The sequence below is a fragment of the Anabrus simplex genome, chromosome 1 (assembly GCF_040414725.1).
Source record: "Anabrus simplex isolate iqAnaSimp1 chromosome 1, ASM4041472v1, whole genome shotgun sequence".
NCBI lineage: Eukaryota > Metazoa > Arthropoda > Insecta > Orthoptera > Tettigoniidae > Anabrus > Anabrus simplex.
In genome coordinates, this window is record NC_090265.1 from 1110817266 (window position 1) to 1110830605 (window position 13340).

A 13340-nucleotide genomic window follows, 5' to 3' on the forward strand; every position below is an offset into this window, starting at 1 on the left:
TGACGCCTGATGATCGATTACGTGCAATGAGAAATTCTTGATTTAGCATTTAATTCCACTTCGCTCCTATTAAGGGAGTAAAGAAGTGTATAGGCATCGCACAGAATGTCAATGAGATCTGGTACGACACTTCCTTACTACACTGCACATTTTGCGAATTATTGCTTCACTGAACATTACTACTCAACACAGTTAATAGAATTTACAAGTTTCACAGTTCATAACGAAAGAAGAAGATCAACACAGGTAAACATAAATGAAATGATTGTCGTTCAATGCACTGTTCTTGTGCACCAAGCCTACTTAGCGAACACAGTTCAAAAACCTCGAGTCTATTCTGTCACTAAGGCAAAGTCTCACGAACCTAAAAGGCATGTTTATAACGTGATCAGCATAGTTCGAAGGAAAGAAATTAACACTGTCCAGCAAATAAACGACACAGTCCTTAGAAATTATTATGATACACTTCGTTGCGAAAAACTGACATGAGTCAAATGGTCTCGCTTGTAACTGAACTAAAACTTCCCTGAATATGGACAATAACACGACGATAAACTATTATGTGGCGAGTCCACCAAGTTTATATTTGTTAATAATTTATGGTCATTCGCTCGGAGAATTTAATCTCTTTCACAAGAATGATAATTACTCGAACTGTTCAAGTTGTAATACACAAGTCTATCACCTGATGATGACTCAAAATTTTATATCACTTCCTATCTCGCACAAAAAATAGAGTTCAAAGTTTCCACCTTCGACACTTTGAAATTTGTACGTCCACAGAAGCGAACACTTGTACTTTCCGTAAACACAATTACCGTCGGCAGTCTGACGAACAGAGTAACAATCTCTGACCGATATCTTCCACAGCTTCCCCGCACACCGTGGCATCTAGGAATACACACAGACACTGATCTGAGCCAACTCAGCTAGCTCCTTCTATACCCGTAGTCCGGGCATCATGATTTCTGATTCGTCAATCTTCTATCTTCAATTTCTCGCTTATCCCACCGCCGATTTTAATGAAATTTGGTATTCTACTCTCTGTTGTTTTGGGCTACACGATGATGCAATTGGAATTTTTGTATCACATTCGGTTCTGAAAATCATGAGATGGAAGGAATCGAATGTTCGATGGCTACATCATATGTCCTGTGCTGGCTTTCCATCAGCGAGCAGGTTGCGTGCATAGCTGCTACATCTGTCACCTGCGCGCACAGCGGTCTTTTCAAACTTCTCGTACAGCTGTTGTTACGAGTTGCACTCGTATGCACCAATACGCATCATTCGCAAGTTTGATGCATCTTAGGACGACGCAAGTGCAGCGTCACCTACATTTCACGTGTGATGAAAAACAGAACTTCTTCACTTCACAAAACGATGTTGTACTGCAGATATGAGTAATTTATGTGGAAATAAGCCTCAAATAATTCAACCCATATAATCTCAATCAAACGTACGTGGGAGATGTGTTTTCACAATTAATGGAAATGTTACGGAACTCAGTGACGCAGTCGGTTCGCCGTTGACCTTCTTTTCCCAAATTAGCGGATTTGATACTGTATGAGTCACTACATTTTTGTTTTGCTCCGTATCGTTGGCTTCAATCAAAAGTCTGGCTTAAGTTTCCATCCACTGGCGTGTTTTAAAATCAACAGAAATGAATGAGATATTAAACACAATAACAACATCTTATTAACATTGACATACATAAAAGTAGCAAGAATGATAGCTAGCACTAAAACATGAGAACAGTGGCAGGGAGGCAAGGGTAATGAGAAAATGAAGGATGTGTTAGAAATAAACTCAATCGATGAAGCTGTGAGTAGGAAGACGATAGGTTATCAAGGTAAAGCATGAGCTTGGTCATGGAGGTTAATTAGGCCCTAAAGTAGAGAGAGACTAAGACCGCGATGGTTAGACTCAGTTTTTAATGACTTAAATATAAGATGTGGAATTTAGTGAGGCCACAGAGTTATCCGTAAAGAAACGAAAGGATTGTGGAGTTGCTTAATTAAACCACTGAGGCTTAGTCATCGATTTCTGTTTTGTTACAAAAATCAACGGAATATTCTCTCTCTTTATATCATGTTAGGAACGAGTAACTTTTACATGTCAGCGTTCTGATACGCATTCCACCCCGTATAGCGTGCTCCTCATGCGGAGAACGGACAGCCACGACCGGAAATTAACATCGTTGTCGGAATATCTATATAGCGACACTTAATAGCACTTGATGTTGGCCAGCAAAGCGAGGAAGTGTAAGGGGAATGGAAAGACTTATCAGCACCCTTTAGATACTAAATATAAGAGATTCTTCACTCCATAGTCTTCGCGTATTGACAACTGGGAGTCTCTATTTGTTTTCTCTTCACATCTATCACTGTGAAAGACCGTTACTGACTATATCTCTCCTTGTTTATACTTTATTACAAGTGTTTAATTACAGACAGGCGCCATTCAGCATGTCATGTGCAACCGATGCCCTCAGTAGTTAGCCGATGATTTATTTCTGAAGACAGATTTACATCAAAATTGTTCCTAAGTTATGTCATAAAATGTCAGTGAAATTTTAATACATTTGTACTTTTGTACAATCGGATGGTTTAAGGTCAAATAAAACCAAGTGACCTTTATAGAGAAAAAGAGAAAAATATTCACAATTTTCCACAACTCATTTACTTACAGTATAAACTCATTGTATGGCTGTATTGTTTTTTCTTTTACACACACCATAACTTGTGGCAAGCCTTGATAATAATAAGAAACAGAATGTTTGATTTTAATTATCTGTAGCCCTGTCTAAAATATGAGCCCTTAGTTTTCGGTTTTTGTTTGATTCTGATTCGAAACTCAATTTTGAACATTTACAAATTTTGTTTTTTTATGTAGAACATTAGTAAATTTACATCGATTAAATATGAAAAACTGGTAGTTTAACGGAATATGGTAATTAATATACCTTAACTTTATTTTAAAAAATATTAGGTGTCTTTTATCGGAGTTTTCAGTAAATCCAACTGGTGCTATTTTATATAAAACACATTTAATACTATCACAAATAATAATTTAATAATATTAATACTAATGACAACTCTCCGAAAACTGTAAAATACTTTAGTGGAACGTAATAATAATAATAGTAATAATAATAATAATAGTAATAATAATATAAATAATAATAATAATAATAATAATAATAATAATAATAATAATAATAATAATAATAATAATTTGCATTCTTTTCACCACCACTTTGAGCTGGTACTATCTCAGCATGAAGATATAAGTTTCTGTTAGCCGTAGTTCTGAAGATAATAATGAATTATACTTGTGATGGCAGTGGCTCCAATTTTCATAACGAGAGGTCCTGGAATGAGAATATTAAGCTGTCTGGCAGCAGTTACACAAATTTCCAAAATTTCCCACGTCAACTCGGCAATGTTGAATCTCTATTGAGAAATGACTGTCTTTTTCTGAACCATTCATCGCTTAAAAAAAATAAAGCTTTCAACTATTTCCACAGAAATGGCATTTTCCACGAATAGTTTAAAGTTTTATCTGACTGATGGAGCGAAGACCTAGAAATCGATATCTTTCACTACTTTCATTCTACTGTCAAAGTAAGAATGGAGAATTGGCTTCCTGTTTCCTAGACCTGTTCACATTTTAAGATTAATTATATCGAAGTTATATTGAACTTCAATATTTTACATTCATACCTCATTATGCGGCATTGTGACATAACTTGCACAACACTTCTGAGAAGATAATGTGCATTTAAATTTCCACTTTTATGCTATTTTGAGAGTTATGATCTGGTATTGTACTTCCATCAGTGCAAATAATATGGATGTTTTCTGATCAAGTAAAACAAAAATGAAACAGTTCTAAGCGTTACTGATTTATGTATTATAATATAATAGTGTGTGCTCATCATCTCCCGTCCGTAATTCACTTCTCTCCGTTGAGTGTATAAATGCCTCATGGTTGTCTCTGGCTTCAGTGTGAGTATACCGTACATTTTCATTCGGCTTCAATCGCTCCCTTTTTTTACTGTAAAATTTACCTGGTTCAGTTTTACAACAGGTCATCCTAGACTTATCTTTACAGGCCCATTAATTGCACTGTTGTTCATCAGAGATAAGTGCAACAGAAGGGACAGAGCACAACTTAACTGCAGGAAGTCGGCGTAACATTGCTGATGAATTAATTGCCTGGGGCCGGTTGCATAATCATCGCAAACTGTACTTCAGTTTTGATCGAGGGTCAAAAGTGAACTTCGCACTTTTCTCTGTGTGACTCGTTCAGTGTTGATCTAAGGACATTGAAACAGAGTCGACAACGTTTATAAATAAGATATATAATTGCGATTGTATCGAATCGAGTTGTATCTATAATAATAATGTCATCTGCTTTACGTCCCACTAACTACTTTTACGGTCTTCGGAGACGGCGAGGTGCGGACTTTAGTCCCGTAGGAGTTCTTTTACGTGCCAGTAAATCTACTGACACGAGGCTGTCGTATTTGAGCACCTGCAAATACCACCGGACTGAGCCAGTATCGAACCTGCCAAGTTGGGGTTAGAAGGCCAGCGCCTTAACCGTCTGAGCCACTCAGCCCGGCTCGAGTTGTATCGAACTTGCGATTTATGCAGAAACGATTGACAATTCTCGACGCTGTTCAACTTTCACTTGTCTATTGTCTGCAATACGTAAACAAAGACGTAAAATGAAGAGGAATGCGCGTTATAAGAAGACTTGTACAGCAAATTTTAAAAAGGAAGAGTAAGATATGTTGACAGACATTGTTCTGGAACACAAGTCCATCGTAGAAAATAAAAATACCGACAGCTCCACTACGAAGTGTAGGCACAATTCCAGGAATATGGTACAGCGTGAATGGAAGTCACTCAATTTATGCTATGACTAGCTGTACTACGCGGCGTTGCCCGGATAGTTTCTGAATATTTACCTTTAAGATTTGCGTTACCAGTCAGTTATATTTGATGTGAATTTTTATAGAATTCCTTTTTGACTTGAAGATTGATATGTTTCGGTCTATTATGCAGTTTTAGAATTATTTAGATGTGTTTGACACGATGTACAAGATTTCAACTAAGAAGGAGACTGTCCCCCTCTCGGCCCCCCACCCCGAAGAAATAAAATATCTGGATTGTAACCATTCATCTCAGTGACCCAGAAAACTGTAGATTCCACACTCTTTTCGATTTTTTTTATATCTCACTTCCCCTCACCCTCACCCCCCCTTAAAAAATTCGGAGTGTCGCTATTCATTTCAGCGTCCACGAAAAGTATGAATTCGATAATATTCTAGATTATTTGTATACCACGCCCCCTGCCCATAAGGGTGCTAGGGGTTTCTTACCCCCACGCGATTTTTCTCTTGACACGAATTGATAATTGTACCAAGTTTGGTGAAATTGCTCCAGTGGTTTAGGAGGAGATGTGTCATTTACACCCCCCCCCACACACACACCCAAGCACACATACATACATTTTATACATAGTAATAATAAGAAGAAAAGGTTTATATACTGTATTTAGTTTTTCGATGATTTTTATATCTCACCCCTTTCGCACCTCACTTGGACTTGCAAAAAATCCGGAGTAATACTATTCATCTCAGAGACCCTGACATCTATGGATTCGAAACTGTTTTTAATTATTTCTATATCTCACCTGTCCTTCGCTCCCCACCTAAAAGGGGGCTGAACTTTAAAAAATTCTGGAATATTACTTTTCAACTCAGCGATCCCGAAAACTATGAATTCGGCACTATTCTCGATTATTTTTAGAACCACCCCTCTCCCTGACCCGTCTCCCTTAAGGGCGTTAGGGATGGCTTACCCCCACATTGAACGTCTCCCGATAGTAAGTAATACCTGCACCAAGTTTGGTTGAAATTGCTCCAGTGGTTTAGAAGAAGATGTGTCATTTACACACACACACACACACACACACACACACACACACACACACACACACACACACACACATACACACTTACACACACACACACACACTATACTTCACCCCCTTTCCATCCCTGCCCAAAGGAGTCCTCTGAGTGCCTTATAAAACATTATATTTTTCTAGATAATAAATCTTATTTGTACCAATTTTGATTGGCAGCTATGCCCAAAAGTACATACATAATGTCGCTGCTCTAGAATCCTGGAGCTGACGTTGCCATGGTTACGGCAGTTCATTTCTTGTACCCGATTCCTAGAGCAGGGGTAGTGTGGTGCTAATATCTCCATAACGGTTGGTTTTAGGGCCTTAAAACATGGTTTTCTGGCCCATAGGGCTTACCGAGTTTTGTTATTAGCGTCAAGAGGATTAAATTGAGCTTTGTCTCGTCCTTATACGACAAATTCGATATTTTGCCTATATTGGCCTATTATTTTTATATCTCCCCCCGTATCCCCACCTCGAATTGTTTTGAAAATAAAATACAGCCCATGTTACTCACTGGGTATGTAGCTTTCTATAGGTGAAGAAATTTTTAAAATCGGTTCAGTAGTTTTTGAGTCTATCCGTTACAAACAAACACATTTTTCCTCTTTATAATATTAGCATAGAAAACATGAAGAAGACGGCGAACCAAGCAAATGCCGAAGGTAAGGTGCAGCTGTACACAACGGGGGGCGGTAGGTATGTGCCACCTTCCTTGGACGATAGTGGGAATAATCTTATTGCTGCTCTTAAACCGCAGTTCCATCAAATCGTCAGCGAGTTCGATTTTACAGGGAAGTCATCACCGAAATGAAGGACATAGAAGTAGTAAGTCCTGATTCTGCATGTCCTTCAACTTTTTAATGATAGCTGAAGGTGAGGAGTTTGAAGTAGAAGGGCGAAATGTAGAGGAGGCCGTCTGCAGTTCTAATCCAGGATCTTGCAACTTTACTGTCTAAAGAGAGGAATAAATAATGTGTAAGGGAGACTTTTTATAAGAAGAGGCTTGAGCGTCTGGAAAAAAAGCACGCAATGAAAATGATGTCCTTAAACTTAGAACTAGAAATTAAATAAAATAATTTCAGAAAAATGAAATGTTAATAACTGGTTTTAGTATAATTAAAAGTTCGAAAATACCGGAAAGTGTTGTTAATCATTGCATTTCTAAGTGATATGTTTTCTCTTCCATTTCCTTGATTCACAATATATACAGGCAATTCTTGATATATCATCCTTCCTCTGAAAACATCAGGAATGTCGTCGTCTGCATAAGTGGCTAAGGTATGTTATACTGTACCCTACAGGGCACAACAACACTGCAGGATCATACTTACCCGCTCATTTGTTCTTACATACGGGCACCAGCTCAGCTGCAGTCGGCAGAAATGGTCAAAAATGGGGTTCTTATGACGAGAGGACCATGGGGAACTCAATAATTACCTTAAACTACGAAATGAGGAACACTTTCGCTGCGATCAGAATTTTTGAGCATACGTTTGTATTCATAACTCAAGTTATTTACAATAATTGCACCTGTAGTGCCCAAATAAATGCCCCAAAGGCTCACGTTTACAGTTTAAAAGAAACAAAGAAAACACAATCTGGGTTATGACGTTATGCTGAAGTTTGTCGATTTGTAAACCAGGAAAGAACGGATGTGCCCTTAACAGGGGACAGCACCATTCATGTCTACAACATAAAATGACATGACGGTAGAATTAGGAGTATTCCACAGAAACTAGAGCTATTATGGGAATGTGCTCTCTGCTCTCCCATATTGGGAAAATTTATCTACCCCTAAATAGCAGCACAAATGAGTATACAAGACGTCTCAAATAACCTACACTACCGCAACATCTACATATATACATGGACGTGAACCCGTGTCCACCAAGAAAAACTTTGAGTCAACAGGGCTATCATTACAATTACATAGTGCCAAGATCACATACGTAAAATACGCAACCCTAAGAATGCGAATCAAACAAGAAAAGAAAAAAAAGGGGGTAAAATGGTTAAAATAAATGACGCAACAGTGTTCGCAGAATGCTTCTCTGCCAAAAGGAGAATGACCTTCCCACAGAGCGATTTAAAGATGGCCGAGCCTACACCTCCACTGAGCTGGCTGAACATTGACCTCTACTGTCCCGCCTTGAGCCTCCCCCCTTCACCAAAAAAAAACTTGTAAACAGACTACCTACAGACCGCGTACCCTACATTCCTTCACAAAGGGACTTTCAAGCTTCTACACATAGCAGCAACTGGCCACAAAATAAGTGAGGAAAAAACACATCTCACATTACGTATCTGACTTCAACTAACAACCCACGCGGGTCGCAGTTTCATCACATAAAGTGTTCTACCAAACTATCACATCAAATCATTACCGGCAATTTATGCGGCGAGTACACAGTAACCTTGGGGGTCAGAGGTTCAAATCCACGTTTGGCAGAGTAGCGCCGAGTCGAATAGCATTAAAACCTGCGCCTCCATTAGTTTACGTCCATCTAAGGCACGTAAATAGAGCCATGTCTATAAATAAATACCATCAGCATGCATGCCTTACATTACGCAGGTATGTCTGCCCTTCCCCCTGGCATGTAATGGTAATGACCCATAATAATCCTAACTCTACAAGGAAAATGTATCCAACGACCGACACAAAGGAAGTATCCGGTCTATCGCACTCAAACAACACGTATCAACTAGGCACACTACCACTTGCCGCGTTAACAAAATTACATCATTTTCTGCTTTACATAAAGAGAAAAATCTATCTACCCTTACACTATAAAGCCATCAAAACAACCTTAATACGCAGCCTGATGGGCTACAATCAAAACCTATATTAATATTTACAAGTTTAATCTTCCTGTTTCTGCGCAATTTCCCCTCCCAATTCTACTGCATGCCTTAGGAAATTTATGGTCTACTTATCTCATTATGATGACCTCCTCCTTTCTCCATCCGGGCCGGCTATAATGGTCTAATCCATCATCGTAGCAGTCTCGTTCAGGCTCGATTCCGGGAGTCCGGATTCCACGTACAGCAGGTCCATGGTGCTGTCTTCTTCTTGAGGGATGTCTCGTTCAAAGTAGCGTCTTCTCGAAGCCACGTTCTGAAATTCTTGCACCTCACTTCCCTGGGGATACGTCTCGACCTCTTACTACAAAGAAATGTTTACTTTAATCACAACGCATCAGTCTGGACTTTTATTTAGATTGAACTAGCATACCGCTCTAACACTTTGCAACATTACAACTCCTTGTCCTCAATTCTCGTATAACTGAATGCTCACTAGCTCGTGTACGATGTCACTAACTATTTTCAGCCCTTGAAACTATCTACACAGTGATTGTTTTTCATGCCCGCTTAATTCGGATCTACAAGTCTATCAGAGGATGGATATAGACCTCCTTAGCCTATTGTCCGCACTTCCTCGGCACCTCACGAGCTTCGCCCTTATCGCTTCTTATCGGAGTCTATAAGTACAGCGTTCTTTTGTTGTCAATAAAATTAGCCACATGGGACCTCACTGATAGGTATCTGCACATTGTCACACCTATGAATCTACCACCTGTAACTCTGTAGATCACCGATCCACTGGATCAAAGTTACCGCACCGCACTAATTACTCACTGTCTTTGTTCTGAACAAAAGGGTTTCCGGCGCAATCTCGGCAGACGCGCGACGCGTACTGGCAGCAATATGATCGTCGACTGAATGCCCCTTTCCATATCTCTCAGTTCTTATAGGAGGCAACATACCAAGGGACGCTCGGGAATCCACCGAGAAACAACTTGAGTCTGGAATGCGGCCACTACAGATCTTCCCACGGTGGTTCTGCTTGCTACGTATTTATTGATCTAATTCTATGTTAATAAACCTCGAGGTACCTATGGCTTCGTAAAGTTCTGGCAATCGTTCCCATCTTTTTATTTTCCTGAGAAACCTTCAATTATAAGGATTATGGGTCGATTCCCGTAGTGTGGTGACCCTGTTTGCTCCCGCTTAAAATTCTGTTAGGTTGGCGCTGGGACTTCCCATAACAAAATCTTATCTCTCTTTCTCTGAAAAACCTACAACCTGTTTTCCAGTCATTGACCGGGTCAGGGATGTGATGAATGAAACATATATAGGCTGTTATTACAATGGGGTCGCCACTCCCAAGGTGATTTATTAATGAGTGATAAATGCTATGAAATGATAATGGAGAGTGTTGATGGAATGAAAGATGACAGGGAAAACCGGATTACCCGGAGAAAAACCTGCCCCGCCTCCGCTTTGTCCAGCACAAATCTCACATGGAGTGAGCGGGATTTGAACCACGGCATCCAGCGGTGAGAGGCCGACGCGCTGCCGTCTGAGCCACGGAGGCTCTTTCTCTCTTCCACATATATTCTTTCTCACTTGTACACAGCCACACCCTGCCTCGGGAATTACCTTCTCGATTCCCGCGCTCTATATAGCATCACGCCCTCACAAGCGGCGTCCTATTGCGCAATATTTTTACTGCGTTAAATATCCATTCTCGCGATTAAACAGAATGGTACAATACAAATGTTGCCAGTATGATAGGTGGACTTCGAAGTAACTTTACTGTTAGTTTCATTCGTAAACATGGAAATCGCCTTTTGAAAACACCGAGTGACGTTCAGTTACTGATCTTGTCTTTCTGTGTGCACAGTTATATGCTCGTTCTGCACGTGTTTCTTCTTGCATTGCAGGTGTAAGTAAATAGTGACGACAGCGGTACGCACTGTCTCCCAAGAGCACACCTTGGGTAATTCTCCAGTTTCAAATTGGGCATGAATTCTAGAATTCCTAAAAAAAAACATTTGTCCTGTGCAGATCCTGGCCACCTGGCAAAAATATTTTGGACGAAGTTTTGAATCGCAGACAGCTTGTACATTTAAAGAAAGCCAACCCTGGCGATTCTTATGTACTTCTGAATTATTGCCACCAGGTTATATGATGGGTATATGTATGCAGCCTATTGCATCTAAAACTCCAGGAAAGTTGCAGATGTTATAGAAGTCTCGCATTACCCTTCTTGCTTCACCCACCTTAGTAGGCATCTTGATGAATTGAGGTTTTAGATCTCTCCTGTGACTTTGTGTATAGACCTACTTGCAGTCTCTTTATTTACATTGAATATATCTCCAATTACTAGTTGAAATCTTCCAGTTGCATAAAATCATAATGCGAGAAGGATCATGAACATTGGATTCAGTGCATGATTTATTCTAGTTTGCGCTCTTAATTGTAGATGTGATCTTCGTTTTACTTCTTCTACTACATGTTTTCCTAATCGATCTCGTATTTTAAATTGTCAATCACTAAGTTCTAAGAAGGAATTCTTTCTATGTTGAAACACGCGAGGAGCTCTTTGGAGTTCACACTCTCCATTTTCGAACGAAATATCAGAGTAATCTGAAATTAACATAACCTACAGGCTCTAAGCATAACACATTGGACAACAAACAACTTGTTAATTGTAGAATTATTATTCAAATAATGACAAATAGCATTAGTTACTATTTTACTCTAAGCAACAGTAGGCCTATTTATTATTATTCTTTATTATTAAGTTATATACAGCTAAAGATATTTATTTTTCAAGAAAATAATAATTATATTCCTTCTGCTGAACTTAGTTCAACCAGGTTAATCAGAGAAAACTGACCAGTCAGACTTGAACTTACATCAAGATGACATGATATAAGTTCAGCTTGACTGAAGATCAATTTCAGGTGGTTGAACTCAGAGTAATTTTATGCAACCGACCCTCTCCGTGCGGTTTTATCTTAAGGCGTTGTTTATTTCTTTTTTGTTAATTTTTAAGTCGCACTGACACAGACTGGTCTTATGGTGTTGATGGAATTGTTAACGTTACGCAAAGTGGTCACAGTTTATGAATGGGTGATATTACGAACAAGTGCAGGAAACCATTAGAATACTTAATTCTGTGTTCAATATGTTGTTATTGTTGTTTCGGTCATCAGTCCATGGACTGGTCTGATGCATTTCTCCATGACACCTTAACCTTTTCATCAATCAGTCACCACTGATCTGCATATAGGGCAGACACTCAAGTGGCAGATTCCCCATCTGTTCGTTACTTAGCTCTTTTTTAAATAATTACATGGAATTTGGAAATTTATTGAACATCTTCCTTGGTATATTATTCCAATTCCGAACTCCACTTCCGATAAACGAATATTTGCATAATTTTTTTTCCTCTTGAATTCCAACTTCCTCTTCATATTGAGATTTTTCCAATTTAGAAACACCACTCAAACTTACATTTCTACGAATGTCATTCCAGGCCACCTCTCTACTGACAGCTCGGAACATAGCACTCAGTCTAGCAGCTCGTCTCCTTTCTCCCAAGTTTTCCCAGCCTAAACTTTGCAACATTTTCGTTATGCTACTCTTTTGTCTGAAACCACCCAGAACAAATCGAGCTTACTTTCCTTATTTTTTCTCAGTTCTTAAATCAAGTAATCATAGCGAGGGTGCCATACATTGGAATCATACTCTAGTTTCTTATTTTATCTCTTCCTGATTTTCGTGTGGTCATTTACTATTTTGATTAAATTATTATTTAATGAACTCATTTGTTTTATCGGCGTTTTTATTTTAAGGGTAGTGGGGTGGGGTAGCCTTTTAAATTTTATCTTTTTGATTTAATATGCTCGAGGTCAGTTCATGAGTTCGTCTCTGGTCGTTTTGTGCCCGGTCCACGTGAACATGATAAGTAAATATTTATGTATCGCCCCGTTACCTCTGGTTTATTTGAGCTTCCACTTCTCGCATGCCCACGGCAGGTCAGGGTACGATGAGCACAGAGGAATAAATAGCCGGAAAGCACAACACATACACGGGCAGAAAGATAACGGAAAATGAAAACAAAAATAACATGGGGCTGGTCTAACACAACAACATGTCGTGTTCGTTGTAAGAAACTGCAGGATTGCTTAACGGGGTCGCAGTTCCTAAAAGTTTGTGAGTACTAAGAAAGGGTTTTTAAAAATGTTGAATTGAAATGTTGATTATTTCGACCACGAAATAAAATACAACTTATTGTTTTCACTAAAACATTCTTCATTATAATTAAGTTAAATATAATTTGTTCATTTTTTTAAATCCGTCGTCCAAGAACGCAAAACGTTGAACAAAGATATCTATCAAAGAATCATAACGAAATGAGATTTGAACGCAATTATTATGGTGGCTTAGTCTGGATAACAATAAGAGGGCACTAGGAGTAACATGATATGATATGATAAAGTGGACACTACATCGATCGCGTTCGACATTACAACGGTTGTTTCCAGATGATATAGTTTGGTCGTTAT